A 20,200-nucleotide genomic window follows, 5' to 3' on the forward strand; every position below is an offset into this window, starting at 1 on the left:
ATAAACATTTATATGCAGAAGAGTAAACCAAGGGGGGGTTGGGGGGGCAGATGGGAAGGGATGGGAAGGGGAAACTAAGGAGGAGGCTGCAATGATTGATAAGAAATGTACTCATTATCTTGCCCATGTAATTGTAACCCCTCTGTACAGTATTTTCACAATAAAAAAAAAAAAAAGAAGAAGAGTAAACCAAGGACTTATCCTTCTGGAATCACATTTAGAATGAGGAACAGAGTAATTGGGCCAATTGAATAAAATATGAGAAGTGCTCTTATCAAGGTTGTAAATACAGTTTTATTGAAACAATAGAAGGAAAGAAACATGGTTCAAATAGCAGCAGTGGGAAGAGGATTCAGAAGCAAACCTGAGTTCTCATGGCTACCTTGCCCACAGCTGGAGCACTACCAGTTGAGCCATGCCTCCAAACCACATTTTTATTTTGGAGATGAAGACTTAAGGATTTTTTTTCCTGCTGGGTTGGCTTTAAGCCTTGATCCTCCAGATCTCAACATTTTCTAGGATTATACGACTAAACTATTCTCACCCAGCTGGGATTTTATTTTGTCTTTTTCTTTTTTGGTACTGCGGAATCGAACCCAGGATGTTGTACTTGCTAGGCAAGTGCTTTGCTACTGGGCTACATCCCAGCCCATTTTTTTTTTTTAGTTGGTCAGGGGACTTGAACTCAGGGTCTGGGTGCTGTCCCGGAGCCTCTTTGTGTTCAAGGCTGGCCCTCTACCATTGGAGCCACAGCACCATTTCCAGGTTTTGAGTGGTTAATTGGAGATAAGAATCTCATAGGAGCTGGGCACTGGTGTCTCTTGCCCATAATCCTAGCTATTTAGGAGGTTGAGATCTGAGGATCATGATTCAAAGCCAGCCCAGGCAGTTAAGTCCAATGAGACTCTTATCTCCAATAAACCACCAGAAAACCAGAAGTGGTGCTGTGGCTCAAGTGGTAGAGTGTTGGCCTTGAGCTGAAGAGCTGAGGGACAGTGCCCAGTCCCCAGAGTTCAAGCCCCATGACTGACAAAAAAAAAAAAAAAAAGAGTCTCATGGGGACTTTTCTACCTGGGCTGGCTTTGAAGGCAGTCTTCAAATCTCAGCCTCCTGAACAGCCAGGATTACAGTCCTGAGCCACTGGTGCGGGGCTTCATGCAAATTTTCTGAACAGGTTCTTGCTGCCTTAGAAGAGAAAAGCCTTGGGCACCTCTGATTCAGTGCTAACCAGGACCCAGCACTTGTCCTAATTCCCTCAGCCCATAAGCTGGTACCCACATGACTTCATTCTCTCTCCTTCCCTGAGCTTTCTGTTTGGTTCACTGATTTTAAAACGTTCTTTTCATATGTAAATATTTGATGCTCTGAGTTTCCCAGAAAACACAGCTTCAGTGGCATGCCACAAAGTTTGAATCATTGTAGTTTATTTTTCTCACTTAAAACCTTTTTAAATTTCCCTTTGACCTATCATTTATTTATAAATTTAGTCATTTCTAAATATAGTGTTATCTTTTTTTTTTTTTTTTGGGTCCAGTCATGGGGCCTGAACTCTGGGCCTGGGCACTTGTCCCTCAGCTCTTGAGCTCAAGGCTAGTGCTCTACCACTTGAGCCACAGTGCCACTTCTGGCTTTTTTTTCTTTTTGCTTATGTGGTGCTGAGGAATCGAACCCAGGGCCTTGAGCATGCAAGACAAGCGCTCTACCACTGAGCCACCTTCCCAGCCCCTAGTGTTATCTTCTTTAATTCTACTATAGTGAGAACATACTTTGTATGAATTCAATCATTCTGAATTTAATAATACTTGTTTTATGACTCAAAATCAGTTTTCTTTTTTTTTTCCTTTTTCTTTTTTCTTTATTTTGCCAGTCCTGGGTGTTATCCCTGAGCTTCTTTTGCTGAAGGCTAGTGCTCTGCCATTTGAGCTACAGTGTCATTTCCAGTTTTCTAGTGGTTAATTGGAGATAAGAGTCTCATGGACTTTCCTGCCTGGGCTGCCTTTGAACCAGGATCCTCAGATCTGAGTCTTTTAAGTAGCTAGGATTACAGGTGTGAGCCACTGGCCCCAGCATTTCTGGCTTTTTCTGTGTGGTTTGTTGGAGATAAGAGTCTCATGGATTTTCCTTCCTGGGCTATCTTCAAACTGCAATCCTCAGATCTCAGCCTTTTGAGAAGGCAGGATTACAGGCATGAGCCACCAGCACCCAGCTATGACTCAGAATATTATATGATTTGTTAGTGTACCAGGTACCCTTGTTGAGAATATTCATTATGAAATGCATATACATTTAGGATTTTTTTAATAGTCTGTTGTTTTCCATGAGTTTCTCTGAAATTAGCTTATCTCATAACCATTTCAGATTTTTTTGGGGGGGGGATTCGGTCGTGGGGCCTGAACTCTGGGCCTGGGCGCTGTCCCTCAGCTCTTCAGCTCATTGCTAGCACTTTACCACTTGAGCCACAGAGCCACTTCCGGCTTTTTTCTTTTTGCTTATGTGGTGCTGAGGAATCGAACCCAGGGCCTCAAGCATGCAAGCGCTCTACCACTGAGCCACCTTCCCAGCCCTCAGATTTCTTTTTTTTTTGGTTCCGATCATGGGGCCTGAACTCTGGGCCTGGGTGCTGTCCCTCAGCTCTTCAGCTCAAGGCTAGCACTCTACCACTTGAGCTACAGTACCACTTCCGGCTTTTTTCTGATTATTAGCCTATATCATTTTCATGCCTTTCCTTTAATCCTTTCTTACTTTTTTTTAGTTTTGTTTCTTGTACTATTGAGGATTGAACCAGGGCCTCGTATAAATCATGCAAAGTGCTCTATTGCTTGAGCTCTTTTGTTTTATTTATCAGATAGTTTACCTGCTTACCTTAATCTGGGCTTGCCTTGGGCTCAGCCTCTTTACTAGCTGGGGTTACTGGTGTGTCCCACCATGCCTGGTTCTGTCCTTTGCTCCTTTCTCCATTTTCCTGGCTTCTTTGGATTAAAAAGACTCAATGGTTTCATTTTATCTTCATTGTCTTCTTATTAGCTGTTCCTTTTATTTTTGTATTTTTACTGGTTAAGTTAATGTTTATAGTAAAAATATTTAACTTAGCACAGGTCCATCTTCAAATATAGAGTAAGAACTATTTAACAAGCAGGACTGTTTAACAAAATTCTTCTTTTTCTGCCTCTTTTTTTTTTTTTTGTCAGTCTTGGGGCTTGAACTCAGGACTTGGGCTCTGTCCCCGAGCCCTTTTGTTCAAGGCTAGTGCTTTACCACTTTGAGCCACAGCTCCACTTCTAGTTTTCTGGTGGTTAATTAAAGATAAGGATATCATGGACTTTCCTTCTGGGGCTGGCTTTGAACCATGATCCTGAGATCTCAGCCTCATGAGTAGCTAGGATTACTGGTGTGAGCCACTAGCACCCTATTTCTGCCTCATCCTTTATTGGACATTCAACTTGCATGTGTAAAAGCTGTACAATATATTGTTACTATCAAGTTTCTGTTTTTGATATGGTTTCATGTTTGAGATTGAACCAGTATTCTTCTACTGAATGTCAATCCCAGCTCTATGTACTTATTTATATTTATTCATTTATTCATTTGCAGAGTCTCATCACCTAGCCCAGGCTGGCCTCAGAAATCAAGGTTCTCCTGTCTTAGTCTCCTGAATGCTAGGATTATAGGTGTGCATCCCAAAACCCAGCCAGAAAGTAAATCATCTTTTTTCTTCTTCTTTTTCTTTTTTTTTTTTTTGGTCAGTCATGGGGCTTGAACTCTGGGCCTGGGCGCTGTCCCTCAGCTCATTAGCTCAAGGCTAGCTCTCTACCACTTCAGGTTTTCTGGTGGTTTATTGAAGATAAGAGTCTCATGGAGGGAGGACAGAAATGGGGAGGGGGGGATGGGAAGGGAAGGGGAAACAAAGGAGGAGGCAACAATGCTTGATAAGAAATGTACTCATAGGCAGGGCACTGGTGGCTCTCGTCTGTAATCCTAGCTACTCACGCCTGTAATCCTAGCTACTCTGGAGGCTGAAATCTGAGGATCTCGGTTCCAAGCCAGCCGGAGCAGGAAAGTCCGTGAGACTCTTTTTTTTTTTTTTTTTTTTTGGCGGGGGGGGGGGGGGGGAGGGCGGGGGGGTCCAGTCGTGGGGCCTGAACTCTGGGCCTGGATGCTGTCCCTCAGCTCTTCAGCTCAAGGCTAGCGTTCTACCACTTGAGCCACAGTGCCACTTCCAGATTTTTTTTTTCTTTTTTCTTATGTGGTGCTGAGGAATCGAACCCAGGGCCTCATGCATGCAAAGCAAGCGCTCTACCACTGAGCCACCATCCCAGCCCCTCTGTGAGACTCTTATCTCCAATAAACCACCAGAAAACCAGAAGTGGAGCTGTGGCTAAAGCGGTAGAGCGCTTGCCTTGAGCTGAAGAGCACAGGGACAGTGCCCAGACCCAGAGTTCAAAAAAAGAAAAAAAAAAAAGAAAAGAAAAGAAATGTACTCATTACCTGCCCCATGTAATTGTAACCCTTCTGTACAGTATTTTCACACACACACAAAAAAATCTTATGGACTTTACTTCCTGGGCTGGCTTTGAACTGCCAATCCTCAGATCTCAGCTCCTTAATAGCTTGGATACAGGTGTGAGCCACCAGCGCCTAGCTTGTAAATCATCTTTTAAAGAAATAAAAGAAGAATATAAATTCTTCCTAATTCCCTATTTCCTATATCTGATGCTCTTCATCTCCCTATGTATATCCAAATTTCCATCTGGTATCATTTTCTGTTTACTGAAGCATTTTTTTCCTTCTTCCTCCTTCCCTCCCTCCCTCCCTTCCTTTCTTCCTTCTTCCCTTCCTTTATTGCAGTACTGGAGTTTGAATTGATGATCATCTGCCTGAGGGCAGGTACTCTAACTCTTTTTTAGTTTTTTTTGTTTTTTTTTTTTCAGATACGGTCTTATTTTTACCCAGAGGTCCCTTGGAATATGATAGGTCCAACATATACACCACCACACTCCACTGTTTTTGTTTGTTTGTTTTAAAGTACTAAAGTTTGAAGTCAGGACCTTGCAGTGGCCCTGGCATTCTACCAATGACCCATGCCTCCAATCCCTGGGCTTATTTTTTTATTTATTTTTATTTTTTTTATTATTTTTTTTTTGGGGGGGGTCCTGTCGTGGGGCCTGAACTCTGGGCCTGGGCGCTGTCCCTCAGCTCTTCAGCCCAGGGCTAGCGCTCTACTGCTTGAGCCACAGCACCACTTCTGGCTTTTTTTCTTTTTGCTTATGTGGTGCTAAGGAATCGAACCCAGGGCCTCAGGCATGCAAGGCAAGCACTCTACCACTGAGCCACCTTCCCAGCCCCTTATTTTTTTTTAATATAAGGTCTTGTTAATTTTTCCTTTTTCTTCTTTTTTGTCCCTTTTATTTCCTTCCCTTACCCTTTCTTTTATTTTCTATTCTTTTCTCTTTCATAGTCCAACCTTGAACCATAACCTCCTGTTTTTGTGTCCTTCCTGCCTAGCACAACAGGGATAATTTCTAAAGTTTTATTTTTCAGTTTGCGATTCTTTTACCCAGTAGTACTAGTCTAGTGTACCAGGGGGTATTTTACAGTTAATGCTACACCTCAATCCTTCCAATATTTTCTTGATTAAATGACATATATTTAAAGCAACTTTCAGCAGCCTTGTCTGTTGATTATATCATCTGTGTTCTCTCTTGATTTTTTTCTATTGATTGTTTTTCTCCCTGGTTATGGGTTTGTTTTCCTGCACCTCTGTGAGCTTAGCCATCTTGTTTGGACCACAGAGACTGAATTTTTCATTCCTGGAAGATGGATTATGTATAATGGTCCATTTGTTAGGACTTTATTCTGGAGCCTCACTAAGGTACTTGGAGTAAACTTGGCCTCTTTGAGGCTAGCTTTTAAGCTTTGTGAGAATGTATCCAGCAGGCCTAATTTGTCCCCATCAATGAGGTACCTTTTTCATGACTTGGCCCCATGCACCCACATGTTCACAGGTCTTCTCCTGTAGGTAATAGAATATACAGCATTGTGTGAGCTCTGGAAATGCTTTGCCTCCTCTTACCTGATGACTTTCCTTTTCCTCAATAGTTTGCTGATCTGTATGTGGAGATCAGTCCCTAGTCACAGACTTAAGGGGCACCTCTGCAATTCTTGCAAACTTCCTCTCCTCCCTGTGTAGCTAACTGATCTCAGGTTGTATATGCCCTGCAGCTCCCTGGGCACCTCTGGATCCTCTACCTTATGGACTCCATGCAATGATTTTGGTTTATTTCTTTCTCTGCAGCAGCCTAGATACTCTTCAGCTGTGGTGTGGAACATTTGAAGACTTGCTTCTCCTGTTTCTCTTTTCTCAGCAGCACAGATTCATGCTGCCTGCTCTCCGTATCTGGAAACTATTGTTCCTAATATTTTGGGTGATTTTCAAGTTTTTGAAGTGGACAATGATGTGCTGGTTTTATTCCATATTAGCAGGACACTAAAATCTAAACCTAGATTTTTAAATTCTGATTTTTGACTTTGGGGAAATTTCTCATACTCTGATTCTTTTTCCATAAATCTAATATGACAAAAATTTTAGAATATTCTTTTCCCCTACTATGGGTCAGAGAAAGAAATAAAATGCTGGAAATAACATAGACCATCAGATATAGGGCTTGAGTGACACATAGATATAAATATGATTCTATACCTCTTGGGCCTGGAGTTCCTATGAGACATCCAATTGGAGACTAAATAGGTAGTTGAACATACATATCTGGTGTTTAAAAGAGAGATCTTACCAAAACTAGAACATGTTGTCACTTCTCAGCCTTTTGGCTAAGAATACCTGTAATGTCTAATTTTATCAGTTAACAATTCTGAGAGATCAACGCATAGATGAAGTAGCATACACAATTAGGAAGAGACAATACAGGCAGAAGGTCTGTAATTAAAACATGCAGGGAGATCATTTTTTCTTGCCTTCCTATTGGACATAACTAAAGAAATCCAGATAACATACGAATATTTGAAGTCATAAAACAGGTAGCAATTTGATGAGGAATTAGAAGGCAGGTCATGTGCCTAGGACCACAGCCAGAAGGAAGCCATGAGGAGCATATTTGTCCTGGATTATGTATCAGTCCTGAGGAGGCAATGGGACATTAAGCTACATTTACAAGCCTTTCTGGTCTGGCTGAAGGAATGATAGTTGGTCCACAAAGATGGCAGTGCAGTGAACTTTGGGAAGGATGGGGGAAGATCTGTCCTCTGAAAGAAAGAGTGTGGGCTGCTTTCTTCCCTCATAGCACATGGTTGCTCTGGAAACCACACACCTAGGCCTTGCACTGTTTACCATTGATCTACTGCTAGATAGAAGCCGGAATCCTTGGAGAAGGAAGTTAACCTCATTACAGATTATGACTGTAAATATCATCTCAAGCACCATATCCTGAACTCAGTTAAAGATAAAGAGACACACAAAGAGACAAGCAGCCACAAGTGAGAATCAACGGGGAAAAAGCAAATAGCACAGGAGTCCAGGAAGTAGAGTTACCAGACACAGACTTTATAAAAACAATTAATATGTTAACATTTAACATCATAAAAAATTCTAGATTAGTCATAGCTGGAGAGAAAACTTTGGTGGCTGGAATAAAACTCAAAAGAAACTGTCTAGATGTAATGAGGAGGGGGTTAAAAATAGGAATATTGGGGCTGGGGCTGTAGCTCACAGTTTGCTTAGCATGTTTGAGGCTCCAGGTTCAATTCTAGCAAAGCATACATGCACGCGCGTGTGCACACACACAACACACACACACACACACAACAGTAATACATGTACCACATGCAGAAAGAAGATCCAACATGATTAAGTAGAGGGTTTGTTGTTGTTGTTGTTTGGTAGGGTAGAGAAAGAATAAAGGTAGGAACAAATTTTGAAGAGGCAAGCTCAATAGTCCACTGTTTAAAGAAGCTCTACAAAATTCAAGTTGAATTAATAAAAATGAATGGCTCATCTGGCACTGGTGGCTCACGCCTATAATCTGAGCTACTCAGGAGGCTGAGATCTGAGGGTCACGGTTCAAAGCCAACCCAGGCAGGAAAGTCCAAGAGACTCTTATCTCCAATTAACCACCGAAAACCAGAAGTGGCACTGTGGCTCAAGTGGTAGAGCAATTGCCTTGAACTGAAGAGCTCAGGGGGCCCAGAGTTCAAGCCCCATGACTGACCAACAACAACAAAAAATGAAATAGGCAAGTAGGCAAATCAAAATAGAACCTCAGCCAGGCACCAGTGGCTCAATCTGTAATCTTAACTACATGAGAGGTTGAAATTTGAGGATTAAGGTTTGAAGCCAGCACAGGCAGACAAATCTGAGAGACTCTTCTCCAATTTACCAGCAAAAACAAACAAACAACAACAAAAAAAACAAAGTTGAAACTTGGTTCAAATGGAAGTTTTTAGCTGAAAAAGGTAAGAACACAAGTTCAAGCCCTCGAGGAACATACATAATACATAATATATAGCAAATTAAGACAAAGAAAAGTCTCAAAGTTGCCAGGAAAAAAAGATGTTTCTTTTGAAGGAGCTACAATGAAATTAACTTTGGAGTTCAGTGACAACAGTGCCTTCAAAAGTCAATGAAATTGGTCTGGGGATGTGGCTTAGTGGTAGAGTGCTTGCATGAAGCCCTGAGTTCTATTCCTCAGTACCATATAAACAGAAAAAGCTGGAAGTGGACTGTGGTTTAAGTGGTTGAGTGCTAGCTTTGAGTAAAAGAAGCTCAGGGGCAGTGCCCAGGCCCTGAGTTCAAGCCCCAAGACTGGCAAAAAAAAAAAGTCCCAGACCGGTAAGGTGGCTCAGTGGTAGAGTGCTTGCATGAGGCCCTGGGTTCAATTCCTCAGCACCACATAAGCAGAAAAAGCCGGAAGTGGTGCTGTGGCTCAAGTGGTAGAGCGCTAGCCTTGATCTGAAGAGCTGAGGGACAGTGCCCAGGCCCAGAGTTCAGGGCTCATGACCGACTAGAAAAAAAAAAGTCTGTGAAATTATACCTCTAACGTATCATGAGGAAGAAACATCTGGTCTAGAAATGTTTCAGTAATGAAGACAAGTGAATACATGTTCAAGGAAAAAGGAAGAGAGAGATCGCCAACCGCATATAACCATTAAAACAAAAGGATAGTTTGTGAGTTGTTCATCATGCAGAAATAAAGCAATCTTGCAAAAAAGATCAGAGATGCAAGAAAACAAGAGAAACCAGAGAAAATGCTAATTATGTGTAGCTTAGATGAGCCTAAGATAAAACCTTCATTAAACATTAAAGATTCAAAGAAAGAAAATGATAATTATGTGGTTAAATCTAAATCATGTGGACGGGTAGAGAACCTGCAGAGCCAGAATAATGTCTTGTGGGATTAAATGTTGCAGGACTATATTGCATGATTGAAATACAAATGGGGTATTTGTGAGGGTATAAAGGACTATATTGCATGATTGAAATACAAATGGGGTATTTGTGAGGGTATATATGTGGGAAATGTTAAGCCATTTATAGGTTCTTGCCTAGGAGACTAATAAAGGCAACATCAGATTTCAATACATAGGATGGATGGTGATAATTTCTAAGATTATCACTAAAGTATGATATTTCTGTTTCATTCTTGCTGGATGGCTATCCTCAAAAAGACAAGCTGGGCTTGGTGCTGGTGGAACACTATTTATTATTTATTTATTTTTGTTGGTCATGGGGCTTGAACTCTGGGCTTGGGAGCTGTCCCTGCGCTCTTTAGCTCAAGGCGAGCACTCTATCGCTTGAGCCACTGCACCACTTCCAGTTTTCTAGTGGTTTTATTGGAGATAATTGTTTCACAGACTTTCCTGCCTGGGCTGGCTTTGAACCACAATCCTCAGATCTCAGCCTCCTTAGGAGCTAGGAGCTAAGCACCCGGCTAGAGCACACTGTAATGATAGCTATTCAGGAAGCTGAGATCTGAGGATCAAGTTTGAAGCCAGCTCAGGCAGGAAAGCCTGTGAGACTCTTATCTCCAACTAAGCACACACACACACACACACGCACACACACACACACACAGAGACAGGCATGGGCATGGGCATGGGCATGGTGGATCTTGCACAGCTACTTAGGAGGCTAGAGCAGGAGGATTACTCATGCCCACCCAGCATTCAAAGCCAGCCTGGGGAACATAGCAAGACCTTCTCTTTACTAACAAAAGACAAAAACAAGTGCTAAATAAGAGAAAGAGACATTAACTTGTTTGTTCATAGACAGTCTAAATTCAAATGAGGCTGGACTTGAACTTGTGTTCCTCTTGCTTCATTCAGCTTCCTGAGTATAAAACATACAAAATCCTCCAAAAGAACAACCAAAAACCCCACCACCACCACCATCATCATCATCACCACCAACAACTAAAGGATTAGGAGCATGAGTCATGTGGTAGCGCACCTGCCTAGCAAGTTTGAGACCATGAGTTCCAACCCTGGTACCACCAGAATAATAATAATAATAATAATATATACACATATACATACTCACACACAAATATGGCTGGGAATGTGGCTTAGTGGTAGAATGATTGCCTCGCAAGCATGAATCCCTGGGTTCAATTCCTCAGTACCACATAAACAGAAAAAGGGAGAGGTATCACTGTGGCTCAAGTGGTGGAGCACTAGCATTGAGCAGAGAGGACAGTGCCCAAGCCCCAGGACTTGCATTCTCTCTGTCTCTGTCTCTGTCTCTCTGTGTGTGTGTGTATACATATATATGAAGTAGCATGAAAATTGAGTGTGAAGTCTGCATTAATGGGGGTGCTGCCTACCGCTGGGCAGGTATGGGCAGGTGGGGCCTACACGGAGTCAAAAGCAACTTGTCATTCCAGCTACTCTAGTTCTTCTCAAGTAGTTCAATCTTTGCAGCACTCCTTGCCACTGTTTTTAGCCAGTACTTAAAGGCCTAGATGCCACTTTCATGTGGCAGACATGTGAGGAGGTGTGTCTTTGCCACACAGAAACTTAGAATTCTTCTTTTCCATTTCTACCTTTGTATTCTTGTCCTCCCGACTCCCTGGCCTCTCTTGGTTTCTTCAAGGCATAGCTTCTCGCTCATTGGTGCACCTTGCTCATTGATTCTGCTCACCCATTGGTTCAGGTGCAGCTTGCTCACAGGAGCTTCTTGCTCATTAATATAGCTGGCTCCATTAACCCAGGCACAGCCCCTTCTGACTGGAGTATAGGATTTGGCTTTTTTCTTTCCACTCTACAACTGAAGTGGAAAAGTCTCTTAATTTTTGTCTTCCAGATGTTTTAGAATAATTTGTTTACTGAAACTTACTCCTATTTGTTACTTGAGTCTCTCTCCCCTCAACCCCCCCACTCTGTCAGTTGTGGGATTTGAACTCAGGGCCTGGGATCCCTCACTGAGCCCTTTTGCTCAAGGCTAGCACTCTATGACTGAGCCACAGCTCTAATTCTGGGTTTTGAAATAAGAGTCTCATAGTGGGGCCGGGAAGGTGGCTCAACGGTAGATTGCTTGTCTTGGATGCATGAGGCCCTGGGTTCGATTCCTCAGCACCACATAAGCAGAAAAAGCTGGAAGTGGTGCTGTGGCTCAAGTGGTAGAGTGCTAGCGTTGAGCTGAAGAGCTGAGGAACAGCGCCCAGGCCCAGAGTTCAGGCCCCATGACTGACCAAAACAAACAAACAACAAAAGAGTCTCATAGGGACTTTTCTACTGGGGCTGGCTTTGAACCATGATCCTCAGATCTCAGCCTCCTGTGTAGCCAGGATTACAGGTGTGAGCCGTGGGTATCTGGCTTGTATCTCTTTAATTCCTTTATCATTTGTCAGGGTGGTGGTGGGTGAGACTGGAAAACACTGGTGACCAGTCTGTTTTCTCTCACTATAAGGGAAAATTTAGCTAAATAAAAAAAGCATTTGCTGTAAGAAGAGCCTTTGTCTTTAAATGTTTTTCTCTTTTTTTCCCTCAGGGGGAGGAATCTGGGAAAAAAATAATCAATTTAATGTTGAGATATTTAAATAATTTTGCTTCAGTAGGTGGCACTGTTTCCTAGTTTAACTCAATCCTAAACTGGATAGTAGGGTTCAGGATGGAAAGGTGGTAATTTATCTGTACAATTTCAATGAATAAGGTTTCAGAGTTTGGACATCATCAACAACAACCAATTGATGAAAGTCAACTAAGTGCCAGGCTGGTGGTTCACTCCCGTAATCCTAGCTACTCAGGAGGCTGAGATCTGAGGATCATGGGTCAAAGCTAGCCCTGGGACAGGAAAGTCTGTGAGACTCTTCTCTCCAATGAACCACCAGAAAACTGGTAGTGGCGCTGTGGATCAAAGAGGTACAGGGCCAGCGTAGAACAAAAGGGCTCAGGGACAACGCCCAGGCCCTGAGTTCAAGCCTCAAAGCCAACTAAGCTTTTCCTTCAGCAGGCCACTGAAGATTGGGGTGTCTGTGTGAATCGCTGGCTCTACCTTCTTCTCGGGGCATCCCTGAGGCCAAGATCTCATATTTGATTGGTACAGAAGCAAGTAAAGGTGGATGATTTCCCACTTTGTGGTCCCATAGTGTCAGATGAATATGAGCAGCGATCCTATAACAAACAACACCTTGAAGGCCGTCCATTTTGTGCCAAAAAGTTATGGCAAAGATGGCTTTCTTAGACCAGTGAGGCTCCATCCTCTCCACATCATTTGTATTAACAAGATGCTGCCCTGTGCTGAGACTGACAATCTCTAAACAGGTATGCAGGTGCCTTGGGGAAGCCCCAGGGCATCATGCCAAGGGTTCACATTGGCCCTGTAGTCATGTCCATCCACATCAACCCGCAGCCTAAAGAGCACATGATCTAGGCCTTACGCAAAGCCAGGGTCATGTTGGCTGGCCATCAGAAGATCTACATCTTAAAGAAGAGGGGTTTTTACCAAATTCAGTGCCGATGAGTTTGAAGACGCAGATGCTGAAAAGCACCTCATCCTTGATCGCTGTGGCATCTGATATATCCCACATGGTGAGTCCTCCTGGTAAGTGACTAGCTTGAACTCATGGGGGCCTGTACCCACTATGATGACATCCCTGCCCTACCTCCTTAATCACCTTAATCATGCGTACCAATCAGTCTTGCACTGTGTAAAAAAAAAAAAATCAACTTTCAATTTCAAATAAATGACATTGGTTAAAAAAAATCTCTAATCCAGATTTCTGAAATATTAATGGTGACTATAAAAAAATTAAAAATAAGACTGGAGAGTATACCTTAGTGGTAGGGCACTTTCCTAATGTGCGTAGGCCCTGTGTTCCATTCCTAGACCTTAAAATAAATGAGCAAGCAAGCAAACAGAAACAACCAAAATTTAAAGTTTTACCAGAAGTATCAAGTATTCAAAAAAATTTTTAGGTCACCTTCTAGTATCCAGGAAGTTTTATTTCATTCTCTTTCACCATCTTCTACATCCTTGCTTTCAAATAGTCCCCAAATATATCAGTCTTTTAAAAGTACTGTGTAAACTTTAAACCTAGCATTTTTTTTCTTCCCTCATGACTGGCACTCTACCACTGAAGCCATACCTCCAGCTCCAGTTTTTTGCTGGTTAATTGGAGATCATTTGTTTCCCTAGGTTGACTTTAAAACCTGAATCCTCAGATTTCAGCCTCCTGAGTAGCTAGGATTACAGGTAAACCATCAGTGCTTTGGCTTTAAACCAAGCACCTTCTCTGTAATGCTGTAACCCAGAATCGCCGTCAAGATACCCTTAATACATTTAAATGAACACTAAGATAGTTCAGTGAATCTTTTAATGGTTTTTGGAAAACGTTGCATGATCTGTGAATCATTACATACAAATGCATAGAAGCATCTTCCGGTTCTGAATTTGTAAGAAATTAACCAGTATGTCAATGACACCTGAGACTGTCCTATTTACAGGGTTCTCATAAATCTAACGAGATCTCATGAAAAACACAAAATGTTAGAATGCTGAGACTTTGGAGGTTATCCAGTTTTTGTTTTTGTTTTGTCAGTCATGGGATTTGAACTCTGCACTGGGCGCTGTCCCTCAGTTCTTAAATTCAAAGCTAGCACTCTATATCACTTGAGCCACAGCACCATTTCCACCTTTTTCTGTTTATGTGGTACTGAGGAATCGAACCCAGGGCTTCATGGATGCAAGACAAGCACTTAACCACTGAGCCACCTTCCAACCCCAATATCCAGTTGTGTTTTTTTGTTGTTGTTGTTCTGAACCTGGGACTCAAACTCAGTACCTGATGCTTTTGCTTTGCTCATTGGCTGCCACTCTACCAACTGACCCATGCTTTCAACTCCTTCATTTTTTGGGGGGGGAGGAGGGGTTTGGTCATGGAGCCTGAACTCTGGGCCTGGGCGCTGTCCCTCAGCTCTTCAGCTCATGGCTAGTGCTCTACCACTTGAGCCACAGCGCCATTTCCGGCTTTTTTCTTTTTTGCTTATGTGGTGCTGAGGAATTGAACCCAGAGCCTCATGCATGCAAGGCAAGCACTCTACCACTGAGCCACCTTCCCAGCCCTCAACTCCTTCATTTTTTGTTTTGTTTTTTCGGTCATGGGGCTTGAACTCTGGGCCTGCGCGCTGTCCCTGAGCTCTTCAGCTCAAGGCTCATGCTCTACCACTTGAGCCACAGTGCCACTTCTGGCCATTTCTGTTTATGTGGTGCTGAGGAATCGAATCCAGGGCCTCATGCATGCAAGGCAAGCACTCTACCATTGAGTCACCTTCCCAGCCCCCTGGTTTAACTTCTTAATGACCAGAAACTTGGATGTTTTCTTATTTTTAGCAGAGGTGAACACTTTAGAATTCTGGATTTCAAGATCAGTAATTACGCATTGTATTCATAAACTAACATGGTGAATTGTAACCTCTTTGTACAATTACTTACCAATAATAAAGCTATAATTAAAATATATGAAATTTTGTGGGGGAGGGAAGGGATTGTAGGAGAAAAACAAAGGAGGAGGTAACAATGTTCAACAAGAAATGTACTCATTACCTTACACATGTAACTGTAACCCCTTTGTACCGCATATTTACAATAAAATAAAAAAATATGAAATTAGAGAAAAACAGTCTTATAGAAGTCTACATTATTTATTTTGGATACAATGTAGAAGAGGTGCTTGTATCCAGTAGGATATAAAATATACTTTCACATGTTCTAGTAACCACGTTAAAAAAAATAAAGTGATATGAACTTTATTTTATTTAAATAGGATTTCTGAACTCAAACATTTTGGAACAGGGCTGAGGATGTAGCTCAATAGAGCACTTGTCTGGAATATATGAGGCCATGTCAAGGAAAACCCATAACCTTAATATATAAACAACCACACAAACAAAAATATTTTGGACCAGAGAAATCTTTTGTTCTGGAGGCTCTTCTGTGCCTGTAGGGCATTAAACAGCACCTTTGGCTTCTACCCAATTGATGTCTTATCCTTCCTGAATCGTGACAACACAAAATCACTGTAGATATTGTCAAATGTCCTATGGGGATGAGTGGGAATCATCTCAAGAACTACGAATAAGCCAATACATTCAAAATATGGTCTTATCAACTAATCAACATTTAAAAATTTTAGGAAGTGTATGTATATGTTTTGCCTAAAACAACTTTCAGTTTGTATTAGTCACATTTCGAGTATTCAGTTGGCAGACATGGCTGGTGCTTTGACCTCCTGGAGGTCAAAACCTCCAGGAAAAACAAACAAACAAACAAACAAACAAGGTTTAGGGATGGAAATACTGGTTTGAGAAGTCATGAGGCCTTAAGCTAAAACCATGGGGGTAGAGTCCAGGTGAGGGAGTAAGAAGGGTTGAAGTAAATCCTGGTCCAAGGTTCTTACAATACTTTTTCTTCTAAATAATTTGAAAATCATAAGTTAACAAAAAAAGAAAAAAATGACACAGGAGGAGAGATATTTATCTAACACCCGCTTGGTAAGTTAATGTTTGGAGATTTATATAAACTGCCTCATTTAATCTCACAAGAGCCCCTTTCCAGCAATACCATGTTTTACAAAACAGGAGATGGAGATATACAAAACAGGCAGCTGCTCAGCGACGTCGCGGGCTTTTGAAAGAAAGACGGTCTCAGGGACTCCGAAGCCCGTGCCCGCTCGCGCCTTCTCCCAGTCTTGATAAGGAACCGTTTGTGATCTACGGAATTTTTAAAAATAAAAATTTAAGATCACACTCAAGAGTAACTATTTTCGCCTGATTCCGGAAGCAAATTCAGCCTCACAGTGAAATGTCGCAATCCTATCATTGGGATGTAATTTGTGGCACCAGTATCATGTTCCTAAGTGCACCCTAAGTATAAGCAGTAGTTCTGCAGTTGTAATTTCTTAGCCAAGGGAAAAAAAAAAAATTAACCAAAATGTAGTCAGAATTATGCCTAGATAGGACGCCCATCATCACCAAAGAAAATGAGATAAACGAGCTTTGTAACACCGCCCGAATGGAAAAACTAGTACAAAGGGGGGCTTGAGGGGCGGGGAGGGGAGGGGGGGGGGGCGTCCGGGAACCAGGAGGCGGAGCGGCCAGGACCCCCAAGATCTGCGCAAGCGCAGAAACCAGCAGTTGTTCCTAGAGGCGTAAAGCTATGGCGGCCTCGCTTTCCGGCGCGTCGTAAACGCGCAAGTGTCGTGCTCGCCGTAGGGGAGGGATTGGCTAGGCGGCGGCGGCGGCAGGGGCCGGAGAAGAGCGGCAGAGGCGGCGGCGATGGTGTCGAGGTGCCCCGGGCGCGCAGCACACAGACGTCCCCGGTTTCGGAGAGGGGAGGCCCAGTGAGATCCAGCCGAGCATTTCGCAGCCCAGGCCGGGTCATCGGGGCCGTGTCCCGGCGCCGCCGCACGTACAGTTCGGTGGCGGTGACAGACGGTCCTGTGACTGGAGGGCCTGTGAGGCCGGGCTCTGCGGCGCCGGCCGCCGGCTCCCACGTCCGCTCCGCCCGCCCCCCGACTCTCCCTCCCCGTCCTCCTTCCCGGGTCAGCGATCCCCGGGAAAGGGGGCGGCTGATGATTGAGGTGAGGGGGGAACCCGGTGGTGGGGGGGGAGGGGAGCGCCGGGCCGCGCGTGCGCGCTCCGGGGGAGGGTGGGGCGGGGAGGGGGGGGGAGGAAGGGCCGCGGCCGCGTGGGGCGGGGGGCGGCGCGGGCGGGCACGCGGGCGGGGGCGGGGGGGGGGACGGCCGCGAGGCGGGGTGGGGTGGGGTGGGGGAACGGCGGGGGTCCCGGGGACCGTCTCATTGTGTCGGAGCCCGGGCGTCGGGTCGCCGACACACCCACAGCCTCCAGGGAAGGGAGGGGAAGGCAGGAAGGAGAGAGGGGGGAGAGGGAGGGAAGGAGAGAGGGAAGGGACCCCCCCACCCCCGCGACACACACACCCCTCCTCCCTTCACACACACACCCCGGTCCGCCTCTCTCTCGGAGTCCCCGGCACCCGGGCCGAGGCGTGGGAGCGCGAACCCGACCGTGGAACGTTGCGGGTCACCCGGGACCCGCCACCCGGAGGGCGCCAAGTCCCGCCCGGTGCACACGGGGAGGCAGCAGCCATCGCCCTCCCTTCCTGCGATCAAGGAAACCGAGTCCGCCGAACAGCCGAAACCCAGAGGCGCGTCCGCTCTGCACCGGGGTCGGGGGGCGGGGGGGGGGGGTCTCCTCGGGTCATTAAGAGAAAGAGAAGCTGGGTCGCACCCATTATTGTGCCTCGATAATTTATCACCGGCCCTTGCTGGAGAGCGGAGGTGGGGTGGGGGGGTGGGGGATAGGTGTCCGGTTATAGTGCCGAAATCGAGAGGGAGGGTCGGGTTCTTCGGTTCTAGGAAGGATCTTGACAGCTCGTTCGGTTTTTCACGTTTTCCAAAGGACCAGGAAATAGAGGGCCTTCGTTTAATTTGTGGGTGGTTGGTAGTGGGGGGGGCAGGGGGGAGGGGAGGGGGGGAGGGTAGTCACCCTTTGTATTGTTGGGAGCTTTTCCTGATTGATTTATTCGCAGCGTTAATTGAGAGCTCCCGTAGGGCTGTGACCGTGCGCCAGTTTGACATAGACTTCACCCTATTTCTTGCAGCTTTGGATCCAAACTTTTATTTAGATCTTGTGTTCAGGGACCCTCTTCAGCTTAAAAAAAAAGTAGATTTGGAAAAAGCCGAGGTTTCATTTCCTTTTCGTGTGTGTGTGTGTGTGTGTGTGTGTGTGTGTGTGTGTGTGTGTGTGTGTGTGTGTGTGTGTGTGTGTGTGTGTGTGTGTGTGTGTGTGTGTGTGTGTGTGTGTGTGTGTGTGTTTGCCTGTGGAAGTTATCGTGGGATTTTTGAGATGTTTCCGTACTGAGTTTACTTCAATGTGAGTGACAATTTTGATACTCTGTTACTATTTTTTTAAATAAAGTATACCTGACAAGAGAAACAATGTTTCAGTGCTAAACAATAGTCTTTAGTGATGTTTGTGAGAATGGAAAGAAGGCCCAGTTGGCTCCAAAGAAGCTTAAATTGCTTTTAAGCTTTGAGTTTTTTTTTTTTTTTTAACTTTTCTGGACATTTAACTTTGGGCAAATGACTTTTTATCGCTCTCCTGCTCATTTGCTTGTCACCTAAGTGGTTCACCAGTATTTTTTTTTTGAGGGGGTGGGGGGAGATCGGTCATGAGGCTTAAACTCTGGGCCTGGGCTCTGTCCCTCAGCTCTTTAGCTCAAGGCTAGTGCTCTACCACTTGAGCCACAGAGCCAGTTCCGGCTTTCTGAGTAGTTTATTGAAGATTAAGAGTGTCAAGGACGTGCCTTGAACCGCGATCCTCAGATCTCAGCCTCCAGAGTAGCTAGGATCACAGGCGTGAGTCACCAGCTCCTTGCAGGCTCACCAGTATTTCAAGAGTTAGGGAGTCCTTGAATTTGTCTGAATAATATTGTAGCAAAAATTAGAGTGCCTTTCCTTGATATACAGGAGTGATATACCTTGTCACTTTATCCTATTGGTTGATGTGTGTTGGTCATTTTTTTTTGTTTTTTTGTTTAGATGTTCTTGTTTAGATATGAGTTATCTGTTGACCCAGCTGGCGGCGAATTCTGTAGTTCAAGTGATCCCCCTACCTCTGTCTCCTGGGAGGCTTGGGACTGCAGAGCTATACCATTTCACCAAGGCTTTGAGTCTTTCAGTTTTTAAATTGTGGGGCTTGAATTCAGGGTCTGGGTGCATCTGGAGTTTTTTCACTCAAGGCTAGTGCTCAATTCACTGTGAGCTACAGGGCCACTTCCAGTTTTCTGGTAGTTAATTGGAAATAGGCGTGTCATCAACTTTCCTGCCCCTGCTAGCTTCAAACTGTGATCTTTGAGATCTCAGCCTCCTGAGTAGCTAGGATTACAGGCATTAGCCACTGACAAGTGGCATAGAGTTGGTTTTTGAAGCAAGGTATAAGCAAAATAACCTCATTAAAAATTTTTGTTTTGTTTCAGTGAAAAATACATTCTGGCAGAGGTTCTACCTCAGTGGGCTTCACTTTGGTACTTCAATTCTACAGATAATTGAGACATAACTCTGCTGATGCTTAGATGGTGAGATTAGCAATTTACTTGTATAAAGTAATGAAGAGAAATACACCAGATTCTCCTAGGTAGTTTTTACTTTAAGAACTGAGGAATAAAAACCTCATTGAGTAAAGCTTTGTAGATGTTTAGATGTTTCTTTTTATTTGACTAAGGAGGGAATTCAGTGTTACAATTTTTTTTCTTTTTCTTTTTTCTTTTTGGGTCCAGTCGTGGGGCCTGAACTCTGGGCCTGGGCACTGTCCCTCAGCTCTTCAGCTCAAGGCTAGAGCTCTGCCACTTGAGCCATAGCGCCACTTCCGGCTTTTTTTCTTTTTGCTTATGTGGTGCTGAGGAATCGAACCCAGGGCCTCATGCATGCAAGGCAAGTGCTTTACCACTGAGCCACCTTCCCAGCCCTTACAATTTTTTTTCAACAACCTGCAATTTATTGTTCAGCAAAAGTACAGAATTATGCTTGAATGTCTTATTCCTTTTGTGTGTCTTTTTTACATCCCATATATCCTCAGTAACAGTTGTCCCAGTTTTCGGTAGGTCCACAAATTACCAATAATTATATGTACCCCTGCTTTGACTTTCCCTCCACCCCACCAGTGGCCTAGGATTTCA

At 44.1% G+C, this 20,200-nt stretch overlaps 1 protein-coding gene and 1 pseudogene across 7 annotated transcripts in view; both read left to right on the forward strand.

Annotated features, from left to right (window-relative positions):
• Positions 1 to 10,784: 10,784 nt before the first annotated feature.
• LOC122114441 lies at positions 10,785 to 18,148 on the forward strand (annotated as a pseudogene).
• The window catches only part of Rnf111 (ring finger protein 111), a 66,590-nt gene continuing 63,398 nt past the window's right edge, over positions 17,009 to 20,200 (forward strand). For 6 of the 7 annotated variants that reach the window (XM_042687666.1, XM_042687669.1, XM_042687671.1 and 3 more), the window contains exon 1: positions 17,012 to 17,084. The gene's annotated coding sequence lies outside the window, so the exon portion shown is untranslated. Of the gene's footprint in view, positions 17,085 to 20,200 lie in introns of all 7 variants that reach the window. The other variant, XM_042687667.1, reaches the window with a different exon arrangement.

This window comes from Dipodomys spectabilis, unplaced genomic scaffold (assembly GCF_019054845.1).
Source record: "Dipodomys spectabilis isolate Male_0828 unplaced genomic scaffold, ASM1905484v1 ptg000108l, whole genome shotgun sequence".
NCBI lineage: Eukaryota > Metazoa > Chordata > Mammalia > Rodentia > Heteromyidae > Dipodomys > Dipodomys spectabilis.